Below are 20,718 nucleotides of genomic sequence, written 5' to 3'. Positions count from 1 at the left end.
GGAACTGGGAATTACTGGGAGGGAACTGGGAGTTACTGGGAGTAACTGGGAGTTACTGGGAGTAACTGGGAATGACATAGTTGTAAGCACTTCTGTGCCCTGATCTTCTGCTGCTTCAGCTGCAATGCCTGTGCTATTGCTAGGAGCTCTGCCACTCGTGTAACACTGCATCCGTGCATTCCTCTCCACAGGGAGGTGCCAGATGATAGAACAAGAGCAAAGGCTGTGTTCCAATCCCTGTTCCATGTCTGCAGCTTTTGCAGTGACAAGCGAGACTTCATGATGTGTCCTGCACACAGACTCTGGCACTGCCCAGTGATCCTTCTGCCCCCACTGCCAGGTCATATTGTGTTGCGACAGGTAGAAGAATTATAAAAGAAAGGCCTCATCAAATCAGGCCTGCTCTATTAAATGAATAGCTAGCCTGTCACCTCTTCCAAGTGTAGGTAAGCAATTTGCAAGTTCCCATGCAAAACCAATCTTGGTATGAAAGGTTCCTTAACACAACCACCTATTATTGGGTTGAAAAAGAAGTGCATCTGTGTAAACAGTAAGATCTGTTCCAGGAGAACCCATCAAGGAAAAATGTTAAAACCTGAATCTTGGCACGTACACACAAATCACCTTCTGAGCAAAAAAATGAAGTAGTAAGAAAACTATCAGCCAATAGGTGTTGCACACGAGGTCTGTGAAAACTGCATCAAAGAAGTGATGTGAATAAAGAATTGGCTTTTCCCACATGAAGAAAATGGAGTCTCGGCGAACTTTTCCAATATCTGATGAATCGAGGCGACGCCGGGAGGCGGCGGCGGCCGAAGCTGCCGCGGAAAAGGAGGCGGGTCAAGGCGGGACAAGGCGGAACGGGAGTGGAGAGACGGAATCCACCAAGTGGCGAACGCACAGCTCGCAGCTAAAGGAAATTCAGGCAGCGAATCCACAAAGCAGCGAAAGGCTGCGCCTCCAGGCGGCCGCGGGCCGGCCCCAAATGCACCAAGCCAAGAAGCGGCGGTGGAGCGGGAGGCGAGCGCGGAGCGGCCGCGGAAGGCGCGGAAGGCGCGGAAGGCGCAGAAAGCCCCGGAGCCAGCTGGAAGGCGGCGCCCGGGGGGCAGCGAGCACGGAGCGCAAAATGCACTGCGGCCACTGAGACTGGGGGGGCGGGGGCGTGACAGCGGAAGTTTGGCGCCGCGGAAGATACGCGCCGCACCGCGGAATATGAATAATACGCGCTGCGCGATATTAAACTACGCGCCGGGCAGTATGAATAATACGCAGCGCGCCGCGGAAGATCCGCGCCCGGGGCGTTTAGGCGCCAAAGTCCGCACGCCGTCAGGAGGCGCGGCCGCGGGGCGAAGACTGGGGGAAAAGACGGGGAATCCTACAGCCACGAAGTTCAGCTGACGAAAAAGCTGCAAGACGTGTGTGGGCACCGGTATTGCGCAAAGAGCGGATAAAACAGGAGAAAAGGAAATGGCGAACTTTATTGCTATGGCGTAGAAAACAACGTGAGAGTAGATGGACAAAATGCTTCTTCTAGCGAAAGGTGGGACGAGTCGGGGCAGTTTTTGTGGGCAGCGGCCAGAGGGGAGGAGATGGCAGCCACAAAATCGTTACGTACACGGTCTTTTATTAGAAATTCGTTCCAAAAATTACAGTCTGCTGAAGGGACCGCAGCTGCTGCCGCAACCGCCCTCCCCCCCCGCCCCCCGCGGGCTCCAGAGACCTCTCGGTCACTACCTCCCGTGTCTGCAGGTCCCTTTCTGTTCCCTCTACCCACGAACGATGGAAAAGCCACCTCGCAATTCCGTTTTTCATCTCGAAAACCCCAGTAAAAAAATGTTCTAGCCACTTGGAAACTGCTTTCAATCCAAGCCATGCGCAGACGCCGGCAGCACGGGGAAGCCAACAAAAAGGCAGGAGCCGGGATCAGTGTGCCTGCGCCGGTGTCCAATGGTTCCGGCGGGACACAGTCTCCGCAGGCGGCGATGCGGGCTGGCGGCTCCGCTCCCCGGCAAGGCGCGGTGCCGGGCGGGCAGGCGGTGGCCGTGGTGGCTCCGCGCGGGTGACTTGGATCCTGCAGAAAGCCCCGAGCCCCGGGCACCGCTCGCTCCGCAGCTCCAAAGGGAACGCGCCAGCTCTACAGACGGCAGGAGCCGGAGCACATTTCCTGCTCCCAGCTCTTCTCCACAGCTGACACTTCCAAAGCCGTTCCCTCCCGGGCTTTGCGCGGCCTTTTCAACAGCCCCGGGGCTCTGCCGGGCCCGGCCCCGCACAGGCGGCCACTGTCCGCGGAGCTCCGCGGGCTGCGGGGCAGGAGGTGGGAGCCACAAGTGCTTTGTGCCTTTTTCAACTTTTCTGGATTTGTCTGCGGTGTTTTTCCCCCTTTTGCTACATGCGGCCTTTGGAGGGTTCTTTCACCATCTCTGGTGTCTCGAAGGACATTAACTCCCAGTTCCCTCCCAATCACTCCCAGTCCCTTCCTAGTAAGTCCCAGTTCCCTCCCAGTAACTCCCAGTAATTCCCGCTAAGTCCCAGTTCCCTCCCAGTAAGTCCCGGTTCCCCTCCAGTAATTCTCAGTAAATCCCAGTAAGTCCCAGTTCCCTCCCAGTAACACCCAGTAACTCCTGGTTCCCTCCCAGTAACTCCCGGTTCCCTCCCAGTAACTCCGAGCCCCTCCCAGTGCTCCCAGTTCATTCCGAGTTCCCCCCAGTCCCTTCCAGTGCTCCCAGTCCCTCCCAGTCCATTGCCGTGCATTGCCCGCTCCGGGGCTGTTGCCCGGCCCTTGTCCAGCCTAGTGCCGCAGTCCCTCCAGCAGGTGGCAGCACTCACCTCTCTCTGTCCCTGCGCTGTCGCTGTGCCCGGTGCCCCAGCCCGATCCGTTCTCTTTCCCCAACAAGCAAAGTTGCTACTGCCCCAACTCTGCTGCCTTTCCCAGCACTGGATCAGATTCTGCTACAGTTTAGGTTGTCCACGTCTGCAGCAGCATGAGCAAAAGCGTTTCTTTGTTCCTTTCTCAGGTCAGAGCTGTCAGGAACTCAAAGCTCTGCTTTGCAGAGAGAACACTGCTTGCTGCTGGGAACCAGAAAGCCCTGCAGGGGCTGGAGAGTGTGCAGGGAAGGACAACGGAGCTGGGGAACGTGTGGAATACAAGCCCAGTGAGGAGATGCTGAGAGAGCTTTAGCCAGAAAAACTGCAGGCTCATTGAGGGACCTTCAGGCAGACTTGCAGAAATTCCTAAATTTCGTTGAATTGTGAAAAACGAGCTTCACTTTCTTAGAAAAAAATTTAGAAGCTCAATAAAATAAAAAGACAATTAGGAGACAGAAAAAAAAGCAAAAGGTTCTCGGCTGAGGGTGCCTGGCATTTAACCAGAGAGCACCTTGCCCCTTCAGGTAGATGCCTTGTGTTTAAGGATCAGTATGTTACATATTCAACAGACCCTAATGCAGTATTCAAACATCCCTTTGAGTTCAGATGTTCTTTTGGTTTTCACGCCCCCATCCTGTCCCATTTCACCAAATTCACATTTTATTACTACTTGTAAATAAAGTTCTTTTGGTTGTCCCGTGTCCCATTCTTCTGATACCAGGAGATCAATAAATTCCTTCTCGTAGCTTTGGTTCACTGCTATCTTCATCTGGTTAATTCAGTAGAGTGGGAGGATCCCCTCTACCTTCTACTCTGGCCTTTACTTTTAACACTGTGCTACAACCCCAAAAATATACATATTCATCACACCACTATTTCTAAACCCTGTGAAAAAGAAATCAGAGAGAGAGGGGGAAAAAAACCTGATCCCATTATACATATAGCATTCATTTCAATATTTGCCAAAAGCCAACTTTATGACATGCATTAATAACAGAATGAACTGAGTTCCCTTTCCTCCCTACTTTTTCCTCCTGGCTTAGTGTGGTGTTTATCCTCAGCACATTGGGATGTCTGTTGCTATGTCAGTCACAGATCACAGTAACCCCTTGCCTGGACTGTGACAGTGGTGTATATACAACATACAAAAAGCAAGTGGGTTTGCTTTCTTAGTGTCCCTCAGGGTCCTGAAGCGATCCCGTAATCTCACCCAAGGTGCTGCTAAAACCTGGAAACTCCAGCGCAATGGAAAACTTCCTTAGTGCTAATGGGTGAGAGCGGTGCGCCTTATGCTGCGTTCACACGGGACTGATTCAGCACTTTTCTGATGCCTTTGGAGAAGGAAACAGCAGCAATTTGTACAGAGCAGCTCCCACGTGTCCCTCCCGCCTCTTTTCACCTGGCTGTTCACAGCTGCCCTTGTCTAGTGACTTTTATAGCCAGCACTGAATTTTCCATGCTTCTCTAACGAACGGAGCAGCTTCCCACCCCCGTTAACCATCTGCTGTTTTTCACACCCGCGGCATTTCCAGCGGGGCTCTTGCACTTCATGGGCAGATTAAAGGTGACTCCGAGCTCATTGTGGAAACCAAACCCGCAGCTTGACAGTTTTTAGATGGTTTCTGTCCCTTTAGCTCGCGGATGACTCAGAGTCATAAAACCTAAACAGTTCTTGTTCGGACTCAGTCTGCACGTTTTCCAAACGTGCAGTCATTTTCAAAAATTATTTGGCTCAGTGAAGTGTGAATGTGCCTCCAGAGCACTTGCAAAGCAGAAAGGAGATTTTGGCACTGTTCATCTTATTGTGTATATTTTTCCCTTGAAAGACTTTGCTTTAATTTTTTTTTTTTCCCAAGTCTTGCAAATCTCAGTGGCAAGAGAGACCTGCATTGTTCTGCACAGATCCTGCATTTTCCAGCGAGTCTGGAATTGTGACAATTTACCAGTTTTATGTTTTTAATGGAGACATGAAAATGTAATGTGACAGTGAAAAAACGTGAAAATGTAATGTGACAGTGAAAAAAACCCCAAATCATTGAAATGCTCAGGATACTCACTGCTATTAAGATGTTTTCTTGTTTAATTCTAAGATGCAAAAAACTGCATTAAACCAGCTGAGCTTCATTTGGTTTAGGCAGTGATAAACACTGGCCTGCCCTAGTTAAGGGTGGACACAATGCTTTCCTCTGGAAGGTGGCCAGGGAGGCAGTCTGTGCATGTCATAACTGCATTTTATCATCCCTCCCCACTGCAGAATTAAAAGTTCTGATAAAGAGTTTGTTGTCTTGCTTTAAGACATCTCACACCATCTGCAGGCTCAAAAAGGGGAGTCTCCTTAGAGAAGTGTCTTAGTGAAATTATGAGGGTCATTTTTCACCTTAGCATGGCCCAGGGCATTGCAGTGGTAGCATTGCTGTCAGTAAAACTGAGCTGTGGTGCCCTGTGTTCTCTCAGGGGCACTGCCATCAGATGTCTTAAATCTGACCATGGACAGGTGTCTCACAGTGTCTGGGCTTCCCTGTTCTCGTTTGCCCAGGCTGAGTTTGGAGCAATTGCCTAGGCAGTGACAGATGAATTTCCTGGTGGCTGCTGCTCTTGTTGTGTGTTGTGCTGATTTCCCAACTGCATGCTGTTGGGAAGTAGCAAGAAGTTGTGGGTGAAGTCAGAATGTCTACAGGCCTTTGAGCCAGGGTGAATTGATAGAGTCACAGAACGGTTTGGGTTGGAAGGAACCTTAAAGGTCACCCAGTTCCATCTCCCCTGCCATGGGCAGGGACACCTTTCACTAGATCAGGTTGCTCAAAGCCCCATCCAGCCTGGTCTTGTACACTGCCAGGGATGAGGCATCCACAGATTCTCTGGGCAGTTTGTCCTTGTGCCTTGTTTGCTATGTACACTTGAAGCTGAACTTTTTCCTGTGGTTTGTTTTGTTTTGGTTTGGTTTGGTTTGGTTTGTTTTTTTTTGGTTTTTTTGTTTGTTTTTTTTCCTGTGCTCTCCTGCTCACAAAATCTGAGGATGAAACCAGAGCGGCTGAGTTTCGTGGACATCTCTTCCCCAGTGGTTCCCTGTTTTTCCTACTGCAGAGGCCTCTGTTGCCTCAGCTTTGCAGTGAACAAGGTCTTCTCCCCAGCCTGTCCCTGGGCACCCCTGTGGCTGCAGTGCTGCACAGGATTAGCATCCTGCTGCTGAGAACAGACACTCCATGTGAAATTAATTTAGATGGTTCTGCTATTCAGCAAGCTGATACCAGCCCTTCTCCCCTGTGAAACTGAAAAACAAGAGCAAAAGGAGTTATCCCCTTTCCTTGGCCCCTCTGGGATAAATCTCCTGTTACATTTGTGACCAAGCAACCAGCTAGTCCTGGTCTGAAACTTGTTTGCACCTCTAAGTGTAATACAGGAATTCCTGACTATGTTGATCCTGGCTAAATAGGAACTGATCCCAGTGACTTCTGTTAGCAAGTGCAGTCTTGGGAGAGTAAGGGAATTGTTTCAGCTGTATTTGGGGAAGAGGGCAAGAAGAAAACTACCTGGAACAATTCAATTTGTGTCCTTGCAGTGCCAGGGAGGACTAACACCAATATATAGCCAGTACTCCTACGGCAACTGGCCCACTGGATTATCTTCAGCCTCCCCAGGAAAGCAATAATCCCCAAATTAGAGGGATGAACCACTGAGTTCAGAGACCAGCAATGTGCAGTGTCCAGTCTCTGCACTAGGCCAAGGTGAGGATGTGGGTGACCTAAAGCAGCCCTGAGCCATACTGGACATGCTGGAGCAGGTAGAGGTAAGCAAGCCTGCCGTAGGTGCTGTTTCCTTCCAAAGTGAAATGAGAGGAAGATGTTTCTTGACTCAGTAAAGCAATACAGAGCTGCCTTTGCTCATATGCTTAAAATTAAAGCAGTGTGTGAGGTGGTGGGGAGGGTACTCCTCTCTGGTTCCAGAGCCGATACAGCTCCCTCCTCCAGGAGAAGCGGGGAGAGTGCTGTGTAAAGGTTAAGGACTGCAGGGATTAAAATGCTGCAGCCCTGAGCCCCCTGCAGCACGGCCTCTGCCTCTTGGAGCACCAGGTGGATTTCTGACAAGCAGTCTACTACTTGATTCAACAATCCCCCTGAAATGTTTTAAACAGCAAAACCACTCTCAATATGTATAAATGAAAAAATGCCAAGATTCCTAATGCAATTTAGACATAGCTATGGAGGAGGTGGCTTTGCTTGGAAGGACATTATGTACAGAAACGAGGGGAAGGGGATTGTATCAGATGATCCACAGCAGCCTGTCTGCCAGCACAGCATCTGTTTTTAATCTCTCCATCAGATCCTGTTTGAAGCCTTTCTCAGCTGTGCTTCCCTTGAAAACCAGATTCCTCATCCAGATGTGGCAGGACTGCTTGCCATTACAGTGTGGTTAGCACAAGAGCAGCAAAACTCAGAATGTTACTGCGTGTTCAACACTTTCACCGAGTTGTTACGAGAAGTCCTTGCTCGAGGGAAGATGTAGGGACCAGAGCCTCTTCTCCTTCATTCCTCCCATCTACCATAGTTTATTCCTCTCCTATTCTTGAGGGGGGTAGCAAGGAAGGTTCTTAAATCCCTAACCTTGTGCTGTGGAAGGTGTCAAAAACAGTTCAGTGTCCTCAAATACTGATGCTTCTGAGTGGAACTGTTTTTTTGAGCAGGATCTGGCTTTGTATCCAGGTAGCCAGTAATGGCAGGAGTATCCTGAGCCAGGTCCTGCAGAAATGCTCAGGATCGACTGCTCCTGGACTAGAACCAGTTCTGCACTGTGTCAGTCACTGTGGTCCTGCCACATCTCAGCCTAGTACCTGCAGATCATTTGCTGCCTGCACAGCAGTGCAGTGCTTTTACAGTGTTTTTCACATCCATCCACTAAGGAAGCTGTGGGCAAATGTGATGGGCTTAATCTCAGTCCATTGGGAAGGTTCTGTAACTCACTGAGAACTGACATGAATGGCAAACAGAGGAAAAGCTCGGCATGATGATTTGCTCTTGTTGCATTGTTATTTTTCAGAATGCAAAAGCAATTTGTAAGTAGTTGATAAGAAAAAAATTATTTAATTGTTGATGTTTTAATGAAGCACCGGAGTGATGTACTCAATGCCTCTGCTGGGACCAACTGTATGGCATGTCACAAAGCAGTAGGGATGATTTTTTTTTTTCACCAAAATCTCCCATATACCTGGTACCTTCAGGAAAGCAGATTCTGGATATGACTGAGGAATGCTTTGGGTGAGAGGGTCTTCATGATTGCCACAAACCTGAGCTGCTGCCCAAGCTGCAGCCCTGGCTTGGCACATGGATACTGTATGGTCAGTGGCCTTCTGCTTGAAGAAAGGACTGAAGATCAAGTTTCAAATGTGTCTGTCGAGCTACTTCATCAGCAGGATCATTCACAATTGAGTCTTGTTTGTATGTTTGGTTTCTAGCATGACACTATAAAGCAGTGCTGCACGGGAGCAGACAAATATTGGTATGTGAGTGTCCTGCCTTGGGGGTGGGTGCTTGTCCCACAGAACAGACCCAGTGTCTTCTATCAGTTTATTGTGCTTGTTTCAGTGAAAGAGATGTTTGCAAACCCTGATTCTCATTGTCACCAGAACGTTTGTGCAGCGAAGAGCTCATAACTCCTGTTGTTTAAAGGTTTAACAGCAGCACCTGGCTGCCATCACAACTTGGACACACTTAGGTGCTAATGGTTTGGCTGGAAAAGCCATTTTTACACCATCTGAACAAGTTTACTTATTTGCAAGCAAGATGTTACCCTGTCTGCCCAGAAAGGACATTTCAAAGGTGGGTTTGCATATTGAAGACTAACCCTAATGGACATCTCCAGAAGAACAGGGAAGGTGAAAAATGGCCCCTTGACTGAATTAATAGGGGTAGTAAGGGATGGCTGGGATTCATTATCTCTGCTAGTTCTCTGGCTCATTGATCCATTGGCATCTGCTTTATGGGATACAAATCATGCAGTTTGGGGCAGGTGAATCCACAGCACTGGGAACCTGTTCTCTTCAGTAGCAGCCAGCAGCAATAATGAGTGAAGAATAACAGAACTGTCCTCAGAGGAGTGTACATCCTATGTGGATTTAGGAGTTCCTAAAAGTTTTGGGCCACCTCCTCAGCAAGCTGCCAGGCCCCAGAGGTGAACTAGTAATGGGAGATCCCAAAAGAGAGTCAATGACCCAGCTTGGCAAGTGCTTACCTGAGCACAGAAGAGTGGAATAAGAAACTGCAGATCCTGAGGTCACTTGGACCTGAGGTAAAGCCCCATCAATCCATCCCATCCAACCCTTGGAGTCTGACAGCAAGGGGAAAACTTAAAGAAAACTGCTGGGCATGGCTGAAACTCCCTGACAGTGCTCTGCATTGCAGGCCAGGAGCAATCTTCTCTTCTGGTCCCAGTGGACTTCAGAGGGTTCTTCCAAAGGTGCTGAAGAGTACTTTTCAGTAAGGTGAGCCTCTCTTATTTGTTATAAAAACACATGCAGCAGCTTGCACACACTGTCAGTAGGAAATTGGAACCTGGTAAGAGGCTACTGAGCTGGGACCAGTTAATGGTCAGTGTCATGGTCTGAATGATAACATTGAACAAGAATTTTTCTAAGGCCAGAGCCATAAAGGAGAGAGCACTAAGCAGAAGAGCTGCTCTTTATGAGACCAGACAGGAGCATCTGAAAAATGCAAACATATTTTATGGTAATGGTGGGATAGCTTCTTTTGGCAGATCCCAATGAAGTAGTTGCATTGAAGGGAAATGCTCCATGTCCTGTTGTGGTGTGCCTTTGTTTGCACTTGAACATCTCTTTGAACTGGACTGTTACAGCCATACACCAAAACATTTTTGAGGGGCTGATCCAAGAATTTAGAAAATAATAATAATAAAATATTAAACCTTCAGAACTCACAACCACAAAGAAGAAAATGCAGAAATGTTCTGCAGCCTGGCTGGTGCAGTAGCAGCCATCAGTGGGACCTGCTGATGTGCCAACTCAGGACAGCAGGGCCCAGGGGTGTGGAATGGGTGCTTTGCCCACCAGAGCACACTGAGACCCAAAGGAAATAGTGGAGCCGGTGGAGTTTTTTGCAGATGGAATGACCATAAATAAAGATGCCATTTTAGACATTTTCAGAGCCACTGGTGCAGTTAGGCAAATTCTCTTCTGTTGCATCACATTTAAATGTCTCACTCTGTGTATTGTGATCATCACTGCTACCATTAGCCAGCAAAACTGGTTACACAGTCATCACAGCCACAGCACAGAACTAATTTACAATCAGCAATGAACTTTCAAAGTGAGTTACCAAAAATAGATGTTGGGGCTGCCCCCCTGCAAAACCCATTGCTCCCTCCTGCCCCATCTTCCAGTGGCCCATTTTCAAGGGGCTCAAAATGCCCCTATTCAGCACCTGGTTTGGAAAGGCCTGATACTGTTTGCTGATGGATTTAAGTTATTTTATTGATTCAGAGTGGCAGCAAGTCATACAACCAGAAATAGTCCTTATGCCTGTGGAAAACATTGTAGCCAGCAGCAAGGTTTTCTGATGCAGGGCTACTTCCTTAGGCTGGCCTTGCAATGTACCTCAGCTGGCCTGATGAAATTCACCACAACCCTGGAGCCACCAGCAAGGATGACAGGGGCAGCGAGCAGTTCCTGTGCCCCCCCACCCACAGCTCACTGCAGTTTTAAACCACCAATGCTAAATCAAACATGCTGACTCCAGACACTTCTTGAGGGGCTCTCAGCTGGGGTTTTTGGGGTGAGGAAGAACAAAGCTGTTTAGGAGCCCCCTGGATTCTCCAGTTGTTCTTTGATGCATCCCAGCCCGTGACTGGAGCGCGTGCCTGCACCTCGGCACTGCTGGGGAGGTCAGTGCCGTGCCCGTGGCTGCTCTGCACAGCTGGCAGCTCGTGCTGCTCCCAGCCCTCCATCTCCAGCTGCCAGCACCCCATGCAGTCAAAACAGCACAGAGGTTGCTGTGTCTGAAAAATCCCAAGAGCAGAGCAGCTGCAGTCACTCCAGGATAGCGGGAAAGGGACGTGCACATGAATCCAGAGAGAATTATTCCATTCTCCTGGCACTACAGCAAGCCCTAACGAGAAGCAGCCCTCACAAGCTTTTGAAGAATGAACTCACCAGGAGACTCCTCTGCTCTGATCAGCCTCCAACCCTCTCATCTGCTCAGGAGAAATAATAAACTGGGACATACGAGTTGTTTTCATATGCACAGTGGAGTAACCTCACATGGGGAGGACTGGCAGGGAGCATGGGGGCAGTGTTGGAGCTGCTCTCCCAAGGATCAGGCAGTGTGACAATGAGCAGAGCTCACAGAAGCCTCTCAGGCCCTTTGGCAAGATGCAGGAGGGGCTCAGGGGAATGAGGTGCTCTGTTTCTCAAGGCCAAAAGAGCTGTTGTTTTTTAACCTGGGCTCAGCTCTGGTTCATGCAGGCCGATTGCCCCAGGACAGATAAACTGCGCGGCCAGGCACATCACAGGTCCTGGGCATCTTGTGACTGCCCAGAAAAAGAGACAGAAAGAACAGGGTTGTCTTCAACCAAAGAATAAACTTTGAGGATATTATTTGATGTCCCAAACTGTGTTACTAATGGGGGTTTCCTTTTTTTTTTTTTTAATTTTAAATATTTCATTTTTTTAAACCTTATTTTTTTTTCTTCAGCACTTGCTTTCCTGCTGGCAGACAATTTTTTAAAAGGTCACATCCATTTAACTTCCATCCATCCTACTCTTACTACTTTCCAAGCCACATAATGAGTAATTAACTTTTTATTCTGGAAAACAAATTTATAAATAAAATTATAGGGACAGCCCCGAACCCAGCTGCACACAAATGCATGCAATTGAAATTGCCTCTTTTTTCCAAGATGAAGAGCAGCAATGCAGCTGTCTCCCTTTTTCCCCACAAAGTCTTAGCAACTAAAGCTTCATTCATATTTTGCAAAAGCTCCTCAGCTGGGAAACAGGCACAAGCTTTTCCAAAGAAAATTTCAATCCTTCCCAAGAGACAGTGCATGTCAGCTAAGCTGAAGTGTCCTCCCCAGGTAGAAAAAGGGCTCTTCCTGTGGAGTGAGTCAGCCCTTCGCAACATTGCTAGCCGAACAAAGTCAAGGGATGGGTGACAGTCTCTTGTGATTTCTAAAAGGTCACAGGCAATTTGTGGCTCTGGTGAGTTTGAGGTGTTGTAGAGCTTTTGCTTTCTGATATATAAAACTCCCACAATAGACAAATGGCTTTGGGGTTTTTTTTTTTTAGAGATTTTTTAAATATACATTTGTTGTTTAATCCTGAATTGAGTTCTCCTTGTATAATATGCTTACCCTAAGATCTCTCTCACTCCTGTTTCCCTCAGGAAGATGGTCAGATAAACAGAGATGGAAACCTTGTCCATTGCTAGCTGAAGCAGTGACCACTCTTTGAATTTTCACATAAAGTGCTTCTTTATGCCAGACATCTGAAGACAAACAGCTACTCAAAGGAACCAATATAAAACATAGATGTTTTGAATTGTTTGTTTGTTAAAATATTTTTGAGCCTCTTGGTTGTTCTTGTTTTTCCCCTTGCTTGAATTGTGTCAAAAGTCTTCCAGGAAAAAGAGAGCAATCAAGATCTAATTTCCTAAATATAATAAAATTTAAAAAAAAAAATAATCACAAGTCTGCCAAAGTTGCAGGTATTTGTATCTGCTTCTAAATAAAAAAACATCCAAAACCATCCCCCAAACACAGCAAGTGTCCTCCCTCCTTCCTCTCACATGATGGGCTAGAACTTCAACTCTCTTTTCTGGTTTAATGCCACTTTTCCAAGAGCAAAGAAGTTTCCAAGATGGAGACAGAATGAAATGGGCTAATTTATGCCAGCCATTTGTGCTGAGACTTCCAAAAGCTTGCCCACCAGCTTACAGAACTGTAGATCCTTAGGGCTTAAGCCCCTGCCTGGCAAATCTCTGAAGGCAAAAAATAAAGAATAAGCAAAGACACATTTAGAAAATTCATAAACCCACTCACTGCAGCCTGGAACATCTGCTGCAGAGCAAATACCATCATCTCACAAACTCAACAGAACGGTCAGCTGAGTCAGCCAAAATTTGACAAAAAAAGCACCCCCAAAAACCTGATTTGGACTTCTGGAGGTTTTTAACAAGGTCTTTTCTAAGGTTATCTGCAGACACAATGTATGGATATAGGCTTGTGGGGTTGGGTTTTTTTCTTTTTTCTTTCTATCCATTCTGCCTTGCAGTATTTAGCTTAAAGATTATTAAAAGAGATAATAGAACCTCCCTTGCTCGTGTCAGGCCATATGGATTTGTTGGTTCCTGTGCTGTGTGTTTAAGAAGGAGTGAAGATCAGAGTCCTGCCTGCTGTGGTAAAAGGGGAAAAGTTCTGCCTTGGAAATCAGGCAAAGGGGTAGAAATGAGCACGAATATTTGATCAGGTTTCCAGGGTGGTGACTTAGATTAGGGAGCCTAAAGATGAGGTTGATTTGGGTTGAGGCTGAGGCTGGAGGGACACTTCCCTGAAAGCACCACCCAGTTTCTCTTCCACACCACAGAGTCTCCCATGCTTCTGCAACTGGACTAACCCCTTCCTGCCTGGGAACAGCAAACAGCAGATCACTAGACCCCATTCTTTATTGGTTTTGGCCCACTTTAACTGATGGTCCTAAATGTTGGGGTCAGCAGCACCCGCCCCAGCAGCCTCCTCAGCAGGCTCTGCCATAGGAACGATGCCCGATGACACCGGCAGAGCCAGGTGCCCATCCCTAGAGGTGCAGGCACAGCCCGGGATGCCAGCGCCCAGGAGAGGGGTTAGTGCCATCACTGCCTCTCTGGGACACAGCTTCTGCAGTGTCCCAAAACATGCTGTGACTCTGGAGCTGCAGCACAACCTCAGGGATTTTTTCCCCTTTCTGGGATAAATGCCCAAGTCACACAAGCCTGGGGATGCACGGCAGGGCAGTGAGCACTGCAAGCAGCTGGAAGGTCCCACCCAGGGCCTCTCCAGAAGGGCTGTGGCTGGGACAAGGGTCTCGTCTTGGCACAGAGCCTCACCTCACTGCTTCCTCAAGGCCCTTTCAGGATCTTTTCCTGCAGGACAAAATGTCAACAACCTGGCGCAGAGCTGATGTTTAGTCTGACCTCACTGTGGTGTCTCCAGCGTGCTGCTGCCTCGCAGGGATCACTGCCTCTCAGGCATTTTGCACTGCAGAGCTCTCAGGGAGCGACTGAGCAGCGGGGTTACAGCAGCTCCTCAGCACCAGTGCTGCTCCCCTGCAAAGATGAGGGGCAGCTCCTGGGGTCCCAAGTGCTGGTCCAGCCAGGAACACTGGGGTACTGGCACCCAAGATGGGACGAAGCAGTCAAGAGGCTCAGCCAGCACCATAAACTCCATCAGATGCACCACATCTGCCATCCACAGCCGCCAAACTCCAAGAAAAGCTCTGACTTACCTTCAAAGACTCCTTTCCTGTTGCAAAACACAGGTGTTGGCCAAGGAGCAAGTTATTCATTTCATCCCTTGTGCTCTGTCACTCAGACATGGGAGCACAAACCCTCCTGACATCCCAGGGACCTTTTGGTAAGGATCACACATTGGGCTTTTCCACCTTCCCAAAGGAGCAAGCACCTCTGGGGACCACACACTGATTTCTCAGATTAGTTACTGAGGTGGACTATGAACAGCTCAGAACCTTCCTAAGCTGGTAACCAGGTTCACCTACACATTGCTTCTCCAGGGTGGATGGGAACATCCCCATCCTGACACTCAGCAGCCCCAGGCTCCCCAGGATGGGATGGGGATGAGCACAGCACCTCATGCCATGGGTGGCACTGAGCACTCATAGGACTGAACTCAGGGCTGGGAAGCAGCACTAAAGAGCCATGCAAGGAGCAGGGACTGCATGAGCCACAGACCTCATTGTAGGGCACCCCTCCATTGCCAGGTGCTCAGTTGGTGCTGGGATCCTGATCCATCAATGGGCTGGGCCAGGGAAACAGCAGCACATACAGGATTTTGTTGGTGTGTGGCATTTGGCTTGCAAGTCACCACCCAGCTTCCCCAAGAGCTGGGCGGTTTGAAGGCATCATACAACACCTCTGCCTAGAGACCCTCACCCAACTTACCCAGGCTGCCTGAGTGTGGATCAACATGCCTGTGTCAAACCCTGCAGGTCACCACACTCACAGGGATGGATGGAGGTGGAGCAGAGTCCTCTTCTATGGGCTCCATGCCAGCCATGGCCACCACCTACCTACTGGTGCTCAGGTCAGAGCACAAAAGCTGGGGCAGGAGTGGCTCTGTGGGGTGTAGGAGTGCAGGAAAGCAGAGGGACAAATTCTTTTTCTCAGGTGCAGAGAGGAAGCTTCAGTTGCCATGCTGTCTACTGGCATGAGGGGAGAAGAGGAGGAAGATGGGGACCAAAGCATCTTGCAGAAAGAGGGTATCCACAGGGCCCACTCACTCATACACCCAGGAAAAACCTGCTTTAGGCATTTGGCTGAAAGTCCAAGTGCATGGGCAGGAGGATGCAGGAGGTTTCTCTCACCTTTTATTATCATTACCAGCACCTGGGACCCTATGAAAGCTTTCACGCTGCATCTGGCCCTCCAACCTCATCCCATTTTAGCTGCTGTGTCCTCTCACAAAGCTGCTGTTTTGAGTCAGAAGAGGTCATTGAGAGAGCAGCTGTTTCCAGCCACAAGCCCTGCTGCACCTTTACCGGGGTCAAAAGCAGCCAGATGACGGAGAAGGTCATGGGAGGATGATCCAACTTCACAGGATGCTGACAGCCCCCCAGGTGTCCTGGCTTTACCATAATCTTTTCCTTGTGGCTCTAACTCCCCAGGAAACCTGACCTCTCCTCCACAATGGTCATAGAACCTGCCACCCACACTGCTGTTGTGACAGCAGGGAAGCCAAGCATGTGAAATGTCTTCAACAGAAAGGGTCTTCTCCTGGGATGGCTGATGTTCTGGTGGTCCATACTTGAGCACAAGCCAGGTTCTGCCTAGATCCAGCCCTAGGAGAGCTCTAAGCCTGGCCCTGGGTTCGAAGTTTACCCTTTCCGATTTCTCAGGCCACATATGACACACAGGTAACTCATCCCAAGCCATGCCCAAGCCCACAGGTGGCTCTCCTCATGCAGAGCCTTGTCTGGGACAGCCCAGGAGCAGAAGCCCATCTCTTTCAGCTCCCTGGGGCTCAGAGAAGCAATAACACAAGCATAACCCCCTATTAACCCCATGTCAGCTCAGAAAGCCAAACCCCACCTGGGAGGGGGATGAATTTCTCTGCTTCGCTTTGCCATAGTGTAGGCCTTGTCCCCAGAGAGAGGTGAAGAAACACACACTGCAGGGCCGTGGCAACCTTCCCCCCAACTTCTTCCAGGGACTGAGCGAGACAGGAGCCACCCTGGCCCACATCATGCCTCACCAAACCAACCTTTCCCCCCTGTGAAAGCTGTGGCCAGACCTGTCGGAGAGGCCAAGAAGAGGGGTACAGCCCCTCAAATCTTGGCTCTTAAGCCAGCTCCAAGGCTGCTCTGAACTGCCAGTGGAATCGTGCTTGGCTGTTTTCGTAGCAGCAGCAGAGGCAGCAATGGAGATGGGGAGGAGGTGAGGGCTCTGGCAGAGGCAAGGGACTTACATGGCACTGTACATGCTGCCATGCAGGGCACAGTAAGGCTCCTGCCCTACATAGCAACAAGGCTGCCAGTGACAGGCTGTTTTGCTGTCTGAAGCCTAAATTTGGCCCTGAGGCCAGCACCAGCTTCAACTGCTGAGAAGCCAAGGTAAGGGGAAGTGAAAGCCACAGGGGCTGTGACACCTGTTCTGCCTCGCTTTTTCGCTTGTGTCACTCTCGGGAGACCTTGAGTTGCTAAATTTGAGCACTGATTACATCCCAGCTCTGCTCTTATCCTTGTTTGTGAAGTTTGACTGAGTTCACACACTCTTGTGTACACAATGTGCCACCCTACGGCTGCCAAGGAACATTCACAGCTGGCTGGGGCTCCCCACCTCCACAACAGGGACACAGGCTCCTGAGGAGGATGGAAATGCTGTCCCCAGGCCTCCTGCACCACCAGCATCCCAGTGCAGGTGGGAAACCAGAGGGAAAGCAGAGGGGAGCTGCTGAGAGTCCAGGCTGGGTGTGGGCCTGTGATTTGACCCCCCCATGGCAAGAGGTGCCCAGAAATGGCAGGTACTGGCTCTTGTCCTGCAGAGCACCCTCTGGAAAAGCCAGGACAGCTGCCACAGACATGGGGGTCTGCCTTTAAAGAGGGAGAGGACGGGGACCTTTTTATTCCTGAGGGTGATGATAATGGTTCTTCCACTCGAGAAGGGCTGCCAGCCTAGGTCACAGTGTTCTACAGCATGGCTCCTTTTCCCTTCAATCCCATCCCATGGCACCTTTTCCTCTCCATCTCTTTTTCTACTGTTGGAGGGACCTTTCATTCTCCTGGGAGTCAAAGACCACTCAAAACAACTCAGGCTTTCAAGCCAACCCCCAAAGCTCTTCACCCTTCTTCTCCCCAGCCAGGGAGGCATCACTGGAAGGAGGCAGCTGAGTCCTCTGTGACGAGGGGCACCAGCACAGCAGGACACACACCCCAGTCAGAGCTTTCACAGGCAGACCAAGATAAGTCATCTGTGTATTCCAGCTCCTTCCTTCCACTGGCACTTCCCTGGTCAGGCTGATCCAGTCATGACCTCCCTCTCCTTAGTTAGACACTCTCCTCCTGATATTTTCTTTCACACATTGGTATCACATAGATGTTTCCATGCAAATACCTACAGAGGAACCCATACAACATGGCCTACCCTTTTCTTTTCTACCACATGGCAAAGGGATTAGAAGTCACAAGTTAAAATACTGCCCAAACTGAGCTGTAAGATTCATAATGTGGTCTCAGGCCCCAGAGCAAACAGCCTGAAACAAGGCAGGGAGCTCAGAGTGCAACATAGAAGAAGAAGGGGGAATCTACTGTTCAAAACCAACATCCAGGTAATTTAACGATTCAAAACTCAACATCAGCTGCCTTTTGAGGGCTCTCAGCTGGCTGGAAACAAGTCCCTCATGGATTTTGATCAACATCCACTGAGTGTAAGGTGGGAGTTAAGGTGGGAAAGCTCTTCTCACATTTGTTCTATTATAGTCCTAGACTTGAATCATCTCTTCTGTGCAGCTGTCTGCTAAAGAGGATTTGTCTGGAGACTGCATGTCTGTGCTTTTTCAGGAAGAGGCAAAGAAACCCTTGTGAGCCAATGCTGCAAGAAAAACTGCTTCGTGGGAAGTGTAGAAGTGAGCCTGAATGGACACAGAATAGCAAGTTCCAAAAAAAAGGGAATTTCCTGTGTGACTATTTCCATTTTCTCCTACTTCCTTCTCTTTCCAGGTCTCTGTCAAATAAAACTCAGTTTAAAATAGTTTCTCCTCTTGTGCTGAAAGGCAAATGAATTGGTCCTTATGAGACCCTCAGAGTGAAAGGATTACATAAAACAGAATTAACGATCTGTGGCTATGGAACTGCTACACATCTGCCATAGCTGTGAGCATCATGGAATATCCTGAGTTGGTAAGAAGGCACAAGGATCACTGAGTAGCTGGATGCACAGTATTTGTACAGGTGACAGGTACAAGGAAAGCCCTGAGAAGATTGGACATGAGGCTCCATCTGGAGCTGAAGAAAGAGGCTGACTACTGAAAGACTGGTAGGAATAGCTCCTGGAAAACAGGCTCTCCCTCTAGAGTCTTCCATTCAGACCGGGATCACACGGAACGTCCGTCCCCATCTCCTTGCCGCTTAACTACCCTGCAGCATCTTTGCCTCATTTTTTTGGAGATTTCTCCATCAAATGGGGGAGTTCCTAAAAAAGTTAACAAGCTCTCTTAATTAAAGATTGTGTGCAACACCCAAACATCCTACACACACAAACACCTCCCAGACCCGCCCGTGTGACCGCGGCAGCCTCCGGGGTCCCTGCCGGTGTCCCGGGCTGTCCCCTCCGAGAGCCGAGCGCCGGGCAGCTCCGGGCGCTGTCCGCGGTGCTGAGCGCTCCGCGCTGCTCCGCGGGGCTCCAGGGCCACAGCGACGTGTCTGCTGCCCAGGCGAAGCTGGGTGACAGCTTAGGGAAAAACCCAAACAGCCAACAACAAGGCAAAAAAAAAAAAAAAAATCTAAACTGGAATTTAACATTGGAAAATGAGTTTGATGCATGTCTCTCTCCACTCCCTAGAAGTTCAGGGATATCATCATCCTCCAGTCTCATTGAGCTCATTACAGTGGCTTTTAGCTGAAGCTATCATAGACACAGCTCTTTGTCTATCTTACATAGTTCTCCTAGAGAACTTTTCCCATTTGAAAATGTATTTTTTCCCCACAAAGTTGTTGTTCGTTTTTTTTTCCTATCTGTCTTCCTCAGAATTTCCTCCTGTTGAGATATTAGGCTTTTAGAGACTTACAACAATATACCAAACCATTGGCAGGAATACTGTTTCATATCCTAAAGGTTCTCATTTGGATACTCCAAAACCACCTTCCAGACCCGTGAATGCCTCCTGGCTGAACCAGTCTCAGGTGTGTGGTCATCAGCACAGACTCTGAACTGACTGGTTTTCTAATTCTGGCTCCTGAATGGTTTGGAGTAATTTTCATTTGGAAAGGAGGAAGTCCTTGGAGTTTGTGGGGCTGACAGTAACTTTACCCAACCAAAGATAACGGGAGAAAAATGGTTAAGAGCATGGACTGAATGTGCTTTAAAGATGTGAATTGTTCTGTGATAGAGCTCTGGCCTCTGAACCGGACTTTTCCCCTGAACCTCTGCTCCTGCCATGGCAGCAGTACTTCCTGCCACATTCAGACATGGAGAAAACAAAAGCTAGGACAAGTGGGTCACTCAGCTTCACATGAGAAGATGCAAAGGCTCCTTATCCCTGCAGGAGAGTCTCCACCCTGACCCCTGCAGACCTTTGGCTGAAAGAATCGCTAACACCCAGCCTGACAGAGAGGAGAGCAGCCTGCAAGAACGGACCCACGTCGTTATCACAGAGCCTCAAGAAAGGGTGACACGTCTCCACTGGGCTTGAAAGAAAATTCCTGGTATTTCTGTCATATTTCTAGCAGTTTGGGATAAGAAGAAATGCTGTAAGGGTTAACCAGAGGCTGAGTTCAGGTCCCAGATAACCCGAAGCCAAAGTACCAAGGAGCAGAAAAACTCCAGACAGGTTTTGCAGCCAGGCACTGACACCAGGGGCTGCCTCGCCTCACAGGAACCCCCGGCACAGGACACAACACTCTGTGAAATGCCAATGCAGATTATTTTAGGTGGCTGTAAGTCAGGAACCCTCAGCCAAAATAAACCCCTAGGCTCACTTCAATGCATCTTTTTAAAGAAAAGAATTTATATAAATACTCTTTTGTGAAAGAAAAATATTGTTGTGAGTCTGTGCAATATTTCAAGAGGTTTTTCTTTTTTAAATTATCTTCACTTTGGAGCATAAGAAGTAAAACATTAGCCTGAATAACAGTCATACCTACATTTTGCTGTTCTTATCACCTGTGACAGGAATCTCCATGTGATATCTGGGAGCCAGGCTACGACCAGCACCTACCTGAAGAAAAATGAAAATGGCAACTATTTAATGAAAATAAGATTTTATCTCTTTAAAGATATAATAAGTGCCTAACAAAAATAAAATCAGTAATAAGGGTCCTCTATCCATTAAAACTCACTCTTTAAATATTTGTTTCCAACACTTATAGAGCAGTTACACCTTGTTTACTCAGTGCTTGTGTTCTCTGTTCACTCAATACTGTGA

The sequence above is a fragment of the Chamaea fasciata genome, unplaced genomic scaffold (genome assembly GCF_029207755.1).
Source record: "Chamaea fasciata isolate MVZ Bird 193981 ecotype frontalis unplaced genomic scaffold, bChaFas1.0.hap1 SCAF_2, whole genome shotgun sequence".
NCBI classification, from domain to species: domain Eukaryota; kingdom Metazoa; phylum Chordata; class Aves; order Passeriformes; family Sylviidae; genus Chamaea; species Chamaea fasciata.
Note: the sequence above shows the minus strand (reverse complement) of the source record.